This window comes from Anopheles maculipalpis, chromosome 3RL (assembly GCF_943734695.1).
Source record: "Anopheles maculipalpis chromosome 3RL, idAnoMacuDA_375_x, whole genome shotgun sequence".
In the NCBI taxonomy this organism is placed as follows: domain Eukaryota; kingdom Metazoa; phylum Arthropoda; class Insecta; order Diptera; family Culicidae; genus Anopheles; species Anopheles maculipalpis.
The window spans coordinates 36,952,796-36,966,297 of record NC_064872.1 but is presented as its reverse complement, the minus strand read 5'-3'; the positions used below and the strand labels follow the sequence as shown (position 1 = coordinate 36,966,297).

General features: G+C 40.8%; 1 protein-coding gene and 1 pseudogene across 1 annotated transcript in view; one reads left to right on the top strand and one right to left on the bottom strand.

Moving 5' to 3' along the window:
- Window positions 1–13,502, bottom strand: part of LOC126564702 (ATP-dependent RNA helicase me31b) — a 515,322-nt gene that overhangs the window by 457,730 nt on the left and 44,090 nt on the right. The gene's annotated exons all lie outside the window — the stretch shown is intronic.
- LOC126560600 (protein GVQW3-like) lies at window positions 9,184–9,561 on the top strand (annotated as a pseudogene).

Here is a 13,502-nt window from a genome sequence, read left to right as displayed (position 1 = left end):
ATAAATCGGAATATTTGGTTAATGTAACTTGAAAAGTTTGATTGCGCAGTAGTCGGTGTTATAAGAATAGGCAGTTTACTAATGATAACAGTTTTAAGATACACATATCTAGTTTTTTTATTTTGTTCACCTTTATGACTTTAATGAAAGGGTATATTTTTTATGATTTTTAATGTTAAAAAGTTTCAAATTTTGCTACTCTAAAGTAAACTGAGCCACTTCTTGCTGTTGAATCAAACTGCCTCAGCACCGCTCAGCACGGATTTGTCCCCAAACGTTCGATTTTCACCACGCTGGTTGAATTTATCAGTACCTGCCACAGGACCATTGATGCAGGCCTTCAAATCGAAGCGATTCATATGGACATTAAGGCAGCTCTTAACAGTGTTCCGCATTCGTTGCTGCTCGCCAAGTTCTTGGGTTCTTGGTCTTCCGGGATGAATGCTGAACTGGATGCGATCCGACCTCACCGACCGTTCAAATCGTGTGAAGATGGGGAACCAAACCTCTCGATGTATCAACGGATGTTCAGGAGTGCCACAAGGGAGCAACCTTGGTCCGCTTCCATTCGTGATATTTTTGAACGACGCCTGTGCTTCTTCCTGACAGCCACCTGCTTTACGCAGATGACACTAATTTGTACCTTCCGATACGCAACCAGGAAGATCAGCTGCATCTCCTGAATGCTCTCAGTGCGTTCCAGTCCTAGTGCTGTACGAATGGCTTGGAGATATGCGTCGATAAGTGCGTTGTGGTTACGTTTGCCAGAAAGCGTAATCCCTTAATTTGCACGTATACCATCAACGACACTGCCCTTGTTCGTAAAAGCTGCGTCAGAGATCTAGGAGTGCTTCTTAACGATAAGTTGAGCTTCCATGCCCAGCTAGAGCAAATCGTCGCTAAGGGCAATCAGCTAGTTGGCATTCTGACAAGCTTGCTTGCGCGCGATCTTACCGACCCGATTGCCGTTAAGATGCTGTACTGCTCCTTAGTTCGGTCTGATCGACTCGCATCGCATCGCATCGACTCGCCGGCGCTGCTCTCTGCTATCAACATTTACGCCCCGGCAAGATCGCCCCGGTGCCAGATCACTTCTTGACATAGTGGAACGTCGTACTCGTTTTGGTGGGACTGATCCATTTCTCGTCTTGTGTCGCGAATTGAACGCCGTGTGTGTTCGTTTTGCCTGTCACGCCAAACCAAACTTGTCGCGCTCTGCGTTCCTTAATTGTATGCGTACAGTGCAGCCCATTACTTGATGAATGTAAAAATTTAAATTTCAACTGTACACGTAAAATGAATAAAAAAGTCGCTTCAAGGGGGCCACTTATGGTCCGTTGAATTAAGCAAAATAAAATAACAAATAAATAACAAACAAGTTTTGATATTAAAACTATAAAGCAGGAAATTTTAACTAACTGTACTGCTTGTAAAGTTTACAATGCATTTAAAAGGTAAATTGGTACAAACCGGTACGTTTTACTTCAATTTTCATCAATTTCAACGATTACGCCTTTGTCTACTTTTGAGAAAAAATCTCTTACAACTAAGAATTTTGATAACATCACAAAACATTCAACTACTGAGAAATGAAGCTAAGTAATATTCAGAAAGTCATTAAACAAAACAATTTTATGCATGGAATAATAAACCCGTATTCTATGATAGTTCAGAAAGTTGATTTAAAAACTGAATGGTTTTTGGACACGCTATTGCACACGTTCATCCGTTAATTGTTCTAGTATCGGAAGCACAATATTGAAACCACAAAACAAGCGCATATAAAACGTTCGGGGAAGAGTAATTAAATATCAAATCATAGTTACACTTCAACAAAGCATCTGTTTTGACAGCATCAAAAGAGAAACCATTCACTTACTCACACAAACACACGCAACACTGCTCTGTGCGTGTGCTGACTAAACTGGGGTTGAACCTCATAAAGCATGCTTAAAATAAATACACATCCACATGCCATCAGCAGCAGGAAGCATCAAAACAGCTTGTTCGGTGCACTATCATTGAAGTGTGTAAAGTGAACAGGCGCTTTTGTTTCAATACTCCATTAAAAGGAGGACAGGCAAAAAAAAAAAATAACACTGCAAACTGTCCCTTGTTAGACATAATAATAATAGCAGTAATCGGGGTAACGAAGCAAACTTTTGCCCGATGCATCCAAAAGTGACAACGAGTATGGATGCAGAGGAGCAAAATAACAGCCGCAAAGCGAAAAAGAGGGCTAAAAAAGCAAACTGCACTCTACATGTACGCATATTTATGCAGACAGATTAATAATAATCTGCCAGCTGGGACATGAGGTACTCCAAGGGGGTGGTTTGTTTGCTTCACCGCCAAAAAACAAAAACCTTGGTTGGTTGGTTTTGGCAGATGATGATTATTCTATCAGCACAACGGCAGGAGTCACGGGCTGAACGTGAAGGTGGTGGCAAATATAAACATATGGAAACGGCCGGATGTACAGGCGACCGGTTGATGGTCATGTAGTGTGTGTGTGTGTTTGTGACATATGCGTTGTGTAATTGTATCCTGTTTGGTTATTTTTATACGACCAATATGACTCATTTGTTGAGGTGGAGATTTGGTAGAGCACCACGCAATGGGTGCCATAATAATTTGTAGAGCACATACAGCTCAATAGTAATGCCAGGTGGAAATTGAATGTGGCTCCGATATAACGATTGCCCAGTTTCCCATGCACATCTCTTGTGTATAGAAACAATTACGTGTACTGAAAAGAGAAAGAATATCAGTCTTGTTGCCCTTGTTTGGTAGATGATGACATGACGTGCTGTACTCCAATTTGACTGTGTCCAAATCGCGTGTGTTTCCTGTGTTTTGAATGTTTTGTTTTTATACCCACGCCACGCATGCAGATGCCATTTTTCATCACTCTTTAGTTTTGTATGGGAAAGCTTTCTTTTATTCAAACGCAATCCATTCAGCTTTGCGCACTCCACTTCCTCCCATGTTGTTGTATTGTTTTTGTGTGTGTTTAGTGAATTTTTCATCATCCAACGTGTGGATGCGCTTTTTTTTTAGAACTTGCACTTTTCATTCATACCGCATTGTGATGATTTTTCCCATCGCTCTCTGTTCTAGAACCCCCATTTTTTCATTCCTTTTCTTTCAGGCCCATTTGTGCATGTTCACTGTCATGTTTCGCGGATGCACTTTCCCTGTTCGCTGCTGCAATCTGCAATTGCACCTGACGTTTTTTTTCCTTCTCGTTTGTGCACTATTTGCTTCACTATTCGTTCCCTTATCAAAATCCCTCCACGCGCTCGGCCACGGCTAGCTGCTATGCGGCTATGCTAATAACAGCGATCGCTTTTTTCGCTTCTCCCAGTAGTGCCATTCCTTTATCTGTAATGATTTATGTTATCAAATTTTATTTGTTTTAATTCCAGATAGGAAAGTATAATTTATGGAACCACTGCGTAACTCCCTGCGAAACTGGAGTGCTGTAGTGTGAAGCACGTCCGAGAATTGCTTTTTTCTGCTTTGTGCCTTTGGACGGTTTTTGTTCCTGATTGTTGGGAGCCTTCTATCCATGTTATAGCAACTGGTTTGATTGGGAGGAGTTTTTTACGCGCAATGTTGTTTTTTTTTGCCTCATAAAACAAGCAACAAAACTGTACGTTCTACTGTTCCTGGCTTTTGGTTGGAGCTTTTGCAAATTCCTTCCGATTGCTGTAGAGTTTTGAAGAGATATGAAAATGTTGAAATGAAAAATGGTACCAAAAAAGAAGTAGTAGACCAGCAGCAAAACAAATAACTAAAAACTTGCTCTGTTTGAAAAATTTACTTATTTGTTGTGTGGATTGAAACGTAGAAAATAGAGAAAAAGAATAAATTCATAACAAAGTGGTGTGTGAGTCGCAGTATTTGAGATTAGTTTTATTTGTTTATTGTGTGTTAGTAATAAACTTCTTTAAACAAAAAAAAAACCCGAAAAAACTGATATAAATGTAATTTTACACTACCTGGAGTGCAAAGCTTAATCAGTTTTTATGTCTGTTTTAGGATTTTGTAATGAAATTAAATTATTCGCATGAAGAATGAGTAAGAACGAGCAGTATGGGGATAAAGGGTAGGATTTTATTTGAATTCCAGCACTGTCGCATGATCGCAAATATTTAATGCTATTACAACCTGTCCAGAAAATTTTGTAAAATTTATGGGTCCTACAGCTTTAAACTGTTTTGACAGAAAAATTGATCACAACGGTTTGTATGCGATCAAAATTGATGATAAATTTTGATATTGCGCATCGTTTTTTCTTGCGGTTAGACACTTAACCTATTTTGGGTGGGAAGGAGAAATTCGTACACGGACACTTTGTGCGGGGGAAGAAGAATTTCGGATTTATAATCCGTGCGGACCAATATCTTTCTTTAATTTGCCTGTCCAGACAGTCTGAAGATTCTAGATGAGAATCTAGATGAGAGGTTTTAGTGTCCCCCTACCCAAAGTAAGGCCTCAAACCTCCAATATGCCTGTAAGGGATATTCCTTCTGAACATCGAAAGCCGCCTAGCTGACTTGCTCCGCCGATGACCATCGAGAGTCCCCCTACCAAAAGTAAGGCCTCGATGTCTCCAACGTTCCAGTAAGGAAGATTCTCATCTAGAATCTTCAGACTGCCTGGACAGTCAGATAAAAGAAAGATGGCCCGCACAGCTAGCAATCACGTTGTTCCGTTCTTGTCGCGATTATAAGTCCGAAATTCTTCTTCCCCAGCACAAAGTGTCCGTGTACGAGTTTCTTCGTCTTCTTCACTACACTATCATAAACTTAACCTTACACTGCGCGGATGAAGAAGTGAGTGGAATATTATAATAATATTAGGCAGAATATATGACAGAAAAAAACGTAACACGGCAAGAGTCCGATAAGAATGAGGAATTAAGCGCACGGATAGCTCCAAGTAGTTGACCCCTATCTCCCTCTACAGTGCGGCGAGGCGGTATGAGCACCGGAGGCCGTAAGTGAAGCAGCAATAAGGAACATATTAAGGCATAGAAGCGTGTAGACCAGGTGTATCATTGGTATTTAACAGAACCGCTGTAGCAAAGGAGGACTGAGAAAGTATCCGGCCGATTCTTGGGTAAATTTAACAGTTGCACCAGGGTTCCTACCGTAGGACCGAAGTTCAAATCCCACCCGGACCGCTCCCCGCTCGCGGGCTGACGTTTCTACCATGCGGTGATGGCTGGTGATACAAGGTCGTACGCGTTTTTAAAACACCCAGAGTCGTAGAGCTCTTGAAACTAACTGGTCCATATGTTGGATGAGAGTAAGAGAGTAGGAAGTGTTAAGGTCTGTCGTCATGTGATAAAAGAGGTGGACGAATTTACGCGAATGAGTTAACACATTAAAAATTTTATTACTATCCTACTTTGAGGCGCGCCCGAGAGAGAGTGATCCTTCGGCGATCACGTCATATCAGTGAGAGCCGCGATAAGTACAGGTTGGCTCACGAAGGCAAAATATTCACCATAACAGAAAGCAATCAAAAGATAATGCAGAATGTTGCAGGGAAAAGCGAATTCCAATGAAGAACCAAATCTTCGAGCCCCTATTCTAATTGAGATTCGAATCTCAGAATCTGAGTCACTTTTGTTTAACGTGAGCCGAAGGGAGGGAAATTAATGAATTCGATTGGGTGGCGCAGCTTCAGCGAACTGCTGTTCAAACATTCTTATCATTTAAATTCTTATTGAAAAATGTCCACAGCACACTTATTTTTTCTTTACATGTTTCGCTTCCATCCATGAATCCTAATAGAATCCGAATCAGATCAAATTCCGATCGAATATGAATCAGAAAAATCCCAACCGAATCGGAATACAAATCGAATCGAAATCATAACGAATCGCAATTGGACTGGATCGAATCCGTAAATTATGATAATATCCGATTCGAATCTTTAAGGATATTGAATATTCGAATTTTCTGAGTCCTGAATCTACCAACACTAAAAAACAGTACAAATAGCGGCTCAGAACACTATGCTAGAGCATTTCTGCCTTGAAACGGAATCGGAATGGTATGGTTGGAAGGGGATCGGGGTAACAAAACGATGAGACAGAATGGAACAAAACCCACAATCAAACGACGAATGCATGGGATTTGATTTATTTTTGTATATTTCATCAAGAAGTTTATCGAAGATAACAATTAAATGAGAAAAGAATTGGGAATGCAAAACTGTTCAAAAGAATTATAACTACATAAAATAAAGCAAGTGACAAAATTACATTTATCATGCTACCCTTTCTGTACAAGCGTTATTACGACAGCTTGCAGTTTTTTTCAGAAGTGGATCAGTTTTTAAATTTTATACGTTCTGATAACTAGAAATAAAAGAGTGTTTGTTCCTTTATTTTATTTTTAACTGTTTGCCATACCTTGCTGTAAGTCTATCGCTACAAAAAAACACAAAATTCTATTCCATATCGCTCGAAACTGTGACAATCCTACCCTACGAGTACATCCGGTACGAAACCAAAATTGCCATTCAGGGAGCGTACAGGCACGGTTGCAATTCCCGGCGTGCATTGGCCATTGTCGTCAACTGGGAACCAGCGAGCTGGGAGATGAATCGGTTTCAGTCACATACTATCGCGGACCGTCACTTTTTTTGTGTCTTCCACACTGGCAAATGTTCCCTCCGGACGACACCCGGATTGGATGATGAAATATTTATTACGGAGTGGGTCATAAAAGATAGCTTTTTCGGTGGAACGGATGAAAAAGAGGATAAATGAGAAATGGGCTACAACCGAACGGGGAGAAAAAAAAAATACTCCTCGTTTGTGGAGCTTTAGTATGGTGTACAATCCATTTTTTTAAAAACATCATAAAAAAGGCTCCGATCTTCCAAACTCTTGCCGAATGTCAGTTTGTGCTCGCGTATCTCAATATACAGTGGGCCTGTATGGGTTTTGTTTTTCATAATGTCCCTTTACACTCTTCTGGTACTGGGCGCTAGCACCCCACACGTATGAACATGAATAAATGCACGCGGTAACGTATAAACAATTGTCAGGATGTTGATACGAGTATTAGTCACCCGGTGGGTGAATAAGCGCTCCTGTATATGTGTGTGTGTGTGGATATGTTTTATTTGCATTCCCCTTTTTAGCCTTTTCTGTTGCGGATCCTGCAGCATAACCGGTGCCTGGTATAACCGGATTATGATTAAATTGCGTTGCCGTGTATGGGTGTAAAGGCGCACCCGAGCGTGCCGTCGATATAATCCAAATGAATTCGTTTCAAAATCCGTACCGGGCCATTTTTATAGAGTTTGTTTTGGCTGTTTTTGTTCGACTGGACGTGGGAAGGAACGTGCAAAAATATATTATTTAAGAATCAATAACAGTGACGACAGCTGAGTCTGAGGCCGGCGAGCTTCGATGCAAATTTTGTTTGATTGTGGGACAATATGTGAAGGAATAATTTATGCACTTTTTAGGTTTTTTGTGTGAAAAATGTTACATTTGTTTGTGAAAATATAGCGAAATAATTCTTTGTCTTCATACCATGGCAGTCTATTTACTAAGTAAAGGTACAAAAAACAAAAAAATGGAAATCCTTGTGGGATTATTCTTGTTTCCTCAACATTTTTAATTGTTGATTTATTTCATCAAACTATACGATTGATGTAGCAACTTAATTCTTCTCCAGCTATTCGTTAGCTCTTTTTGAGCACTACCGCCACGTTACACGTGTTTATTGATTGCTTAACACTTAAGCGTTCCTGGTACTGCTCATATAAGGCAATAAATTAACGAACATGCACTCCCTGCCGACGATAATGATCGAGCTTTAATAAAATCGTTCGATTACAAATAAAAACGCACAAACGTGATCACCTACAGCCAGCAATCGATTCGTTTTTCACACTGTTAATCATGCTGTTTTACTGTTCATTTTTTTCGGTGTGCCGTATTATCGGCTCCCACTCACAGCATAACTACAACTGTCAACTGATCGTGTGTAATCATACCGCCATTTTATCCTCACTCCCATTCGTGCGCCCCACTCGCCGTGGGATTGGGATACACACAATGTTAATGATGCGAAATGAAAGCTTTACCCCTGTTTGCTTCATCTGTCCTGGGGCCAGCTCCAAAAAAAAACGGCGCGAAATGGCTTTTTGTACCTGTTTTCGATAATCTTTTTTACTTTCATACGCCATTACACCATTCCGAAATCATCTCCCATACCTTCCTCATCCGTTCGGGTAGCATCAATCCCCCGTTGGGACTGTACGGATGTTTTACCACGTTCAATCAATAAGCTCGACCACCCGAACATTGTGGGTGTTTTTGGTGGAGCCGTATGCTCGTCAATCGGTAATAACGACTCGGAGTGTGGAGGAGGCTGGCCAACCTCCATCTGCACCGTCTATTTGGTGTAGTGTAATTTCCGTTCCGAGCGTAGGACACCCTTTTGTTTTCGATTCTGTTCATCATTCCCGCAAGGGTCATTCCAGTGCACGGAGTTTGTGCATTGTTGCCGGACGCAGAATGGAAAACAACAAAATGCTGTTAATTATACACGCTTTTGTAGTACACAATCCGCGGGCGCGTTTCCTCTTTCCGTGCCAGGAGCCATTGGTTCTTGTTGTGAAATTTCTACCTGCCTTGTGCTGCTTAATGCTTGATGCACTTATTTTCGTCATTGCGTAATGGGCATGCACAGATCTGCTAAAGCCACCCGTTCGTGTAAAAGTGCATTCGTTTGAGATTGGTGCAAACAGGGAAAGGTAAGAAAAAAAACCAAAATGAAACTGGCAACGAATGGATTTTAATACGATTATTTCGATTAATTGAAATGTTGCGATTTTAATTGAATGTATATTTGAAACAGGGATTAAAACGGGTACGGAACTGGCTGACGTTTTGGAGGCAGATAGTAACGATATATAGAAAAAAGGTAAGAGAAGGATTTGGTTTGCTGTTTTTTTTTTACGAATATTGCATAATTTTTTCAAATTCTTTCATAATGTATTTGAATGGCAGATACTTTAGCAATACTTAGACACACAAGTGTATGTTTTTGACAGTTCAGCCACGCTTCAAGTCACAACATCAACCCGGCTAGGAGTGACAATTTTTTTTCGGAGCTGCGCCAAGTCTTTTTGTCCATATTTACCATGTCCAAGTTTGTGGAGCAGCGCGCATGTACCAAATTTTGTTTGCGCAATGAAATAAACGCTGCGGAAACGCTGCGGATGTTGCAAAGAGCCTTCGGGGAAGAATCTATGTGGAAGAAAAATGTGTACAAATGGTCAAGGTACGACCTTCTGCAAGAATGGTCGTGAGAAGGTCGAAGATGAGAACCTTCCGGGGAGACCTTACACCTCGACCGACGACGCCCACGTCGTCCAAATCAAGGATTTGGTGGTCAACAATCGTCTGTTGACGACGACCTTTCGGAAAATGTTGGGATTTCCAATACCTCGGTCAACACTATCCTGAAAGATGTTTTAGGTTTAAAGCGGGTGAAGTCTCGCCTAGTGGCGTCATTTTGAGGGAGGTTTTCGCACTGGCACCTATATTGTTCCGCAAGCGCCGTATCCATCAGATTTGGCAGCAGCCGACTTCTGGCTGTTCACGCCAGGAGATAGAAGCCGTAGCGACGGCGGAACTAAAGGACATCCCAGCATCCGCGTTTTCCTGCTTGCTACGAAGAGTGGGAGAAGAGGTGGAAGAGGTGCATTGCATCGGAAGCACACATTTATGAAAAAAAACGCAAAGTCACTTGATTTACTGGCACAATAGTACAAGTATTAAAATTATTAACAAATTTGTATAAATCAACCCTGTTGGTAAAGAAACTAATGAGCATTACAGCCCTTAGATTCTATGCGGTATTTAACAATGTGAGTGTAGATTTTTCACTCTGTTTCATTTACAGATTTGCTGATTTACTGATCTCGTTAAAACTATGCTTAAGAAGTTTTAATTTAGATTCCTCTCTTACCAAAAATTAATGTCAGCTAGGTTTTCTTGCCATTGGCAAAATATTGAACTGTCATCTTCGTCTAATAGTTGAATACCAGTTGACAAAGTTGAAGAGGATACAATCATGGGTGATTTAGTATCAAAAATCCGTTATTTAACGAATCACATACAGTCAGATGATCGCACATTTTTCATCTTGACTTAATGACATTCCTAAGGTACGCCGGCCGTACGGCGCCGGCGTACCACGTAGTTGATTAGTCAGTTCCCACAACGGGAAATCGTTCCGAATGGGATTTGAACCTCGGTCCGACCGTGTGAAGAACGGCGCCGGTATTACCACGGCCACCGGTCAACGGTGCGAGATTGTGCGAAATTGGCAAAAGATGATGTTTTCATGGATTTTTGAGCCGTAAAACACATCGGGATCAAATATCAAAGATCAAAGATTTGATGGCTAATTATCACATATCATCAAAGAGTCCTTTTTATCTACGATTATTCATAAAGGTGGCACTATTTTGCACTATATTTGTAAGCATTGAAAAAAAAAAGTTCGATGTTTCAAAAGCATTCCTATGTTTCTTTGAATGACTTTATTTGTATTATACTGTGCGATGAACCCGCGGTGGGAAAATAGCACCATTGTGCAACGAATTCCAAACTTAGTATTAACTTAGTATTCCCACCTGTATGTCATGCAAATGGCCATGAAAGCATTTTATTTCGCACCAAGTGTCCTTTCACTATGGATGGGATGGAAGGAAGCTAAGACCCGAGCGTACCTTGTGGGTTTCTATTCATGGCTCATGGTTCGATTTCACCATGCATAATTCAGCAGAATTCATGAAGAGAGAGTGAAAGAGAGAAAGAAAACGAACTAGATGCTAGATTCAACCGATCAAAGCATTAGGTTGATCAAATTTCCCCCTTGGTTCTTTTTTGCAGTGTTCATATGGGTACAAGAATGGGTGAAAAAAGTTTCTTATATCTAAATGGAAAGTAAAATGTTTTATAGAATTTTTGCATGTCCATGTTTTGACATTAACTTTTAGAAAAAAATACCTAGCTTTATGATAAAGCTTTTTTTCATGTTGCCAATATACTAAGAAAAAATATACTTAAGAATTCGAAGCATCAATGTATGCTTCGTATGTAAGGTGTAACGCCCTCAAGCACGTATCCCGTTTCTGTCAATTGTGAACTAACCACTAGAAGCCAACCACCGCGAAGAAAGCTAAGGACTCAAGGGGATGGAAATGGAACGTTTCTTCCGTACTCATCGCTTTTTAATATTTCCTTTACACTTCATTTCCGGTATCCGCTGACACAGTGGATACCATACCGCATCTCTGGGTGCAAATCCATTTCAACGAGGGCCAGGTTGGGATTTGCTCGTATAAGAACATGCGATACGGTATTCGGCCATAAGCTCACCAGTAGATCCTCATTTTCGAGCATCTTTCCATTCACTGCCATGTTGGTCCAATTTTTCATACATTTTTCGATGAGCAGTGTTGTATTCCCGTTCGGTCTCGTTGCTTCAGCACCCATTCTATTGGTCGGCACGTTTTATGCAGGAAGCATGTTTTAGCACTGGAAAGGGGTTTCGTGCCAAGGCTTTCGTGGTCCGTTGGGCTTTTATTTATGCAGTACCATGAAAGGGAGATTTGATTTGCCCTTCTCGATGACGTGATGAAGAAATTGATGATCGGTTCGTGGGTTGTTACAACGCTGATTGGAATGATGCAATGGCATAAAGATTTGTGGCGGTAAAAGGGATGAAAATTTACTGCTTGAATGTGCTGTACTGGCTCGCCTGTGTCGGCAAGGTTGGGAGGAATTTTGATGAATCTAATTTAAATACTTATTTGCTGGTGGCCCGATGCGCTGTGTAATGCATGCTCATCTATACCGACGCGATGTATTATGTGTTTAATGTCAAACTTTGATGAAGGGATGAAGAAAGATATTAGTGAAGCTGACTAGCATTGAGTTCGCTTTGGTTCAAAAATGAGCAAATCTTTCTTAAATCTTTAAGTGACTTTTGCTGGCTTGTCTTAGCTTGTTGTTGGTTGAAAATGAGCATGTTTAACTATTACAAATTATAAATGAGGTAAAAGTTATACTATATATAAAATTAAAGTATACTTTACATGAAAGGTTTAAAGAATCATAAATCATGAATGGTTTTGATTTTTTTCTGGAGTTTACCAATGTTACGAAGCGAATAATTTTTTCTCCATTTACACATTTTCAAATCTCTGCTGTTGGCACCCAGCTTTTATCGTAACAGACAGCAATTGCACTCTCGTTGAAATGTCCATTGCCCAGCACTGCTAGGATCGTAGCGACCTCCAAAGTGTTTCCATTACAATTTCACATACACAAAAAAGAGCAAAACCGAGAAAGTGTGACGAAACAAGCGAGAGGACACCTTCCTAGGGGAGAAAACTTCATAAAGAAGGTCCTTATGAATATGCATGATTATGAAGCAAATTGTTGTCGGTGTTTTACAAACTGAATTCGTTGTCAATATAACCACCGACCGGGCAGGGCAGCGGGAGCCATGGGTGGACCATGTGAATGAAGCTATCGTGCGATGGGTGATCCTTCTGTGCTACCCGTCCTGACAACAGTACTGACCATGACAAAGTAAACAGCAGCACCGAGACCAGCACAACCGGTGACACACTCATTACTATGCGTTGGTAGAAAGCGACAAGAAAACCCTCAAAACGGAATCGTTTCCGGTTGGTGTTGGTGGACTGTCCACTGTCTTCAAGAGCACAAACACATGCACACAGCAAGCCGTAATTCCATTTCCAAACGGTCGCTTGTGTTAACGAAGAACCTCAACAAGGGTACAGAAAGCGAAAAAAAAAAAGATAGTTAAAGCTCACACACAAACTTCACTAAAGACACCCCAAAGCTTTTCTGTCTTGAAGTGATGCTTTTTTTTTCTTCCCTCCGCAGTTACTCAGGACATTTTGCGGGACGAAAATATATTCCTACCGGTCATCTCCGGAACGGTGACAATAATGGGTGCAGTCGCTTTTTATCTGCATATTCATTTAATGAAGCATAAATTAAGTGTTACCGGAAGGAGGACTTACTCTGTCTTCAGTCCAGTGTCCAGAGTTGAATTGGCATGGCATGAAAATGACCGTACGGTGGCGGAAGAATTTATGCCATTGGCGATGAGAGTGGAATCCCTTCGGTCGTTCGTTATCAGAAGAAGCTTGAAACATGACACCATGATTCGGGTGGCAATATTTTGCCTGCTTTGGCTGTGAGGCTTTGCAGGAAAGTATGCTCTGTGTCCGGTATGCGTTAGCGTTGACAGGAATGTTGAGATGGAATAATGTGATTATTTGTTTTTCGTCTTAATGTGGCAAGAATGGGTGTTAAGATGAAAAAAGACCCAGGAGTTTACTGGTGTGGATTGAAGCGGTTTCGTTTAACTGCAAATGTAATGTAGAAAAACAAAAACTTTATATCAAGAACT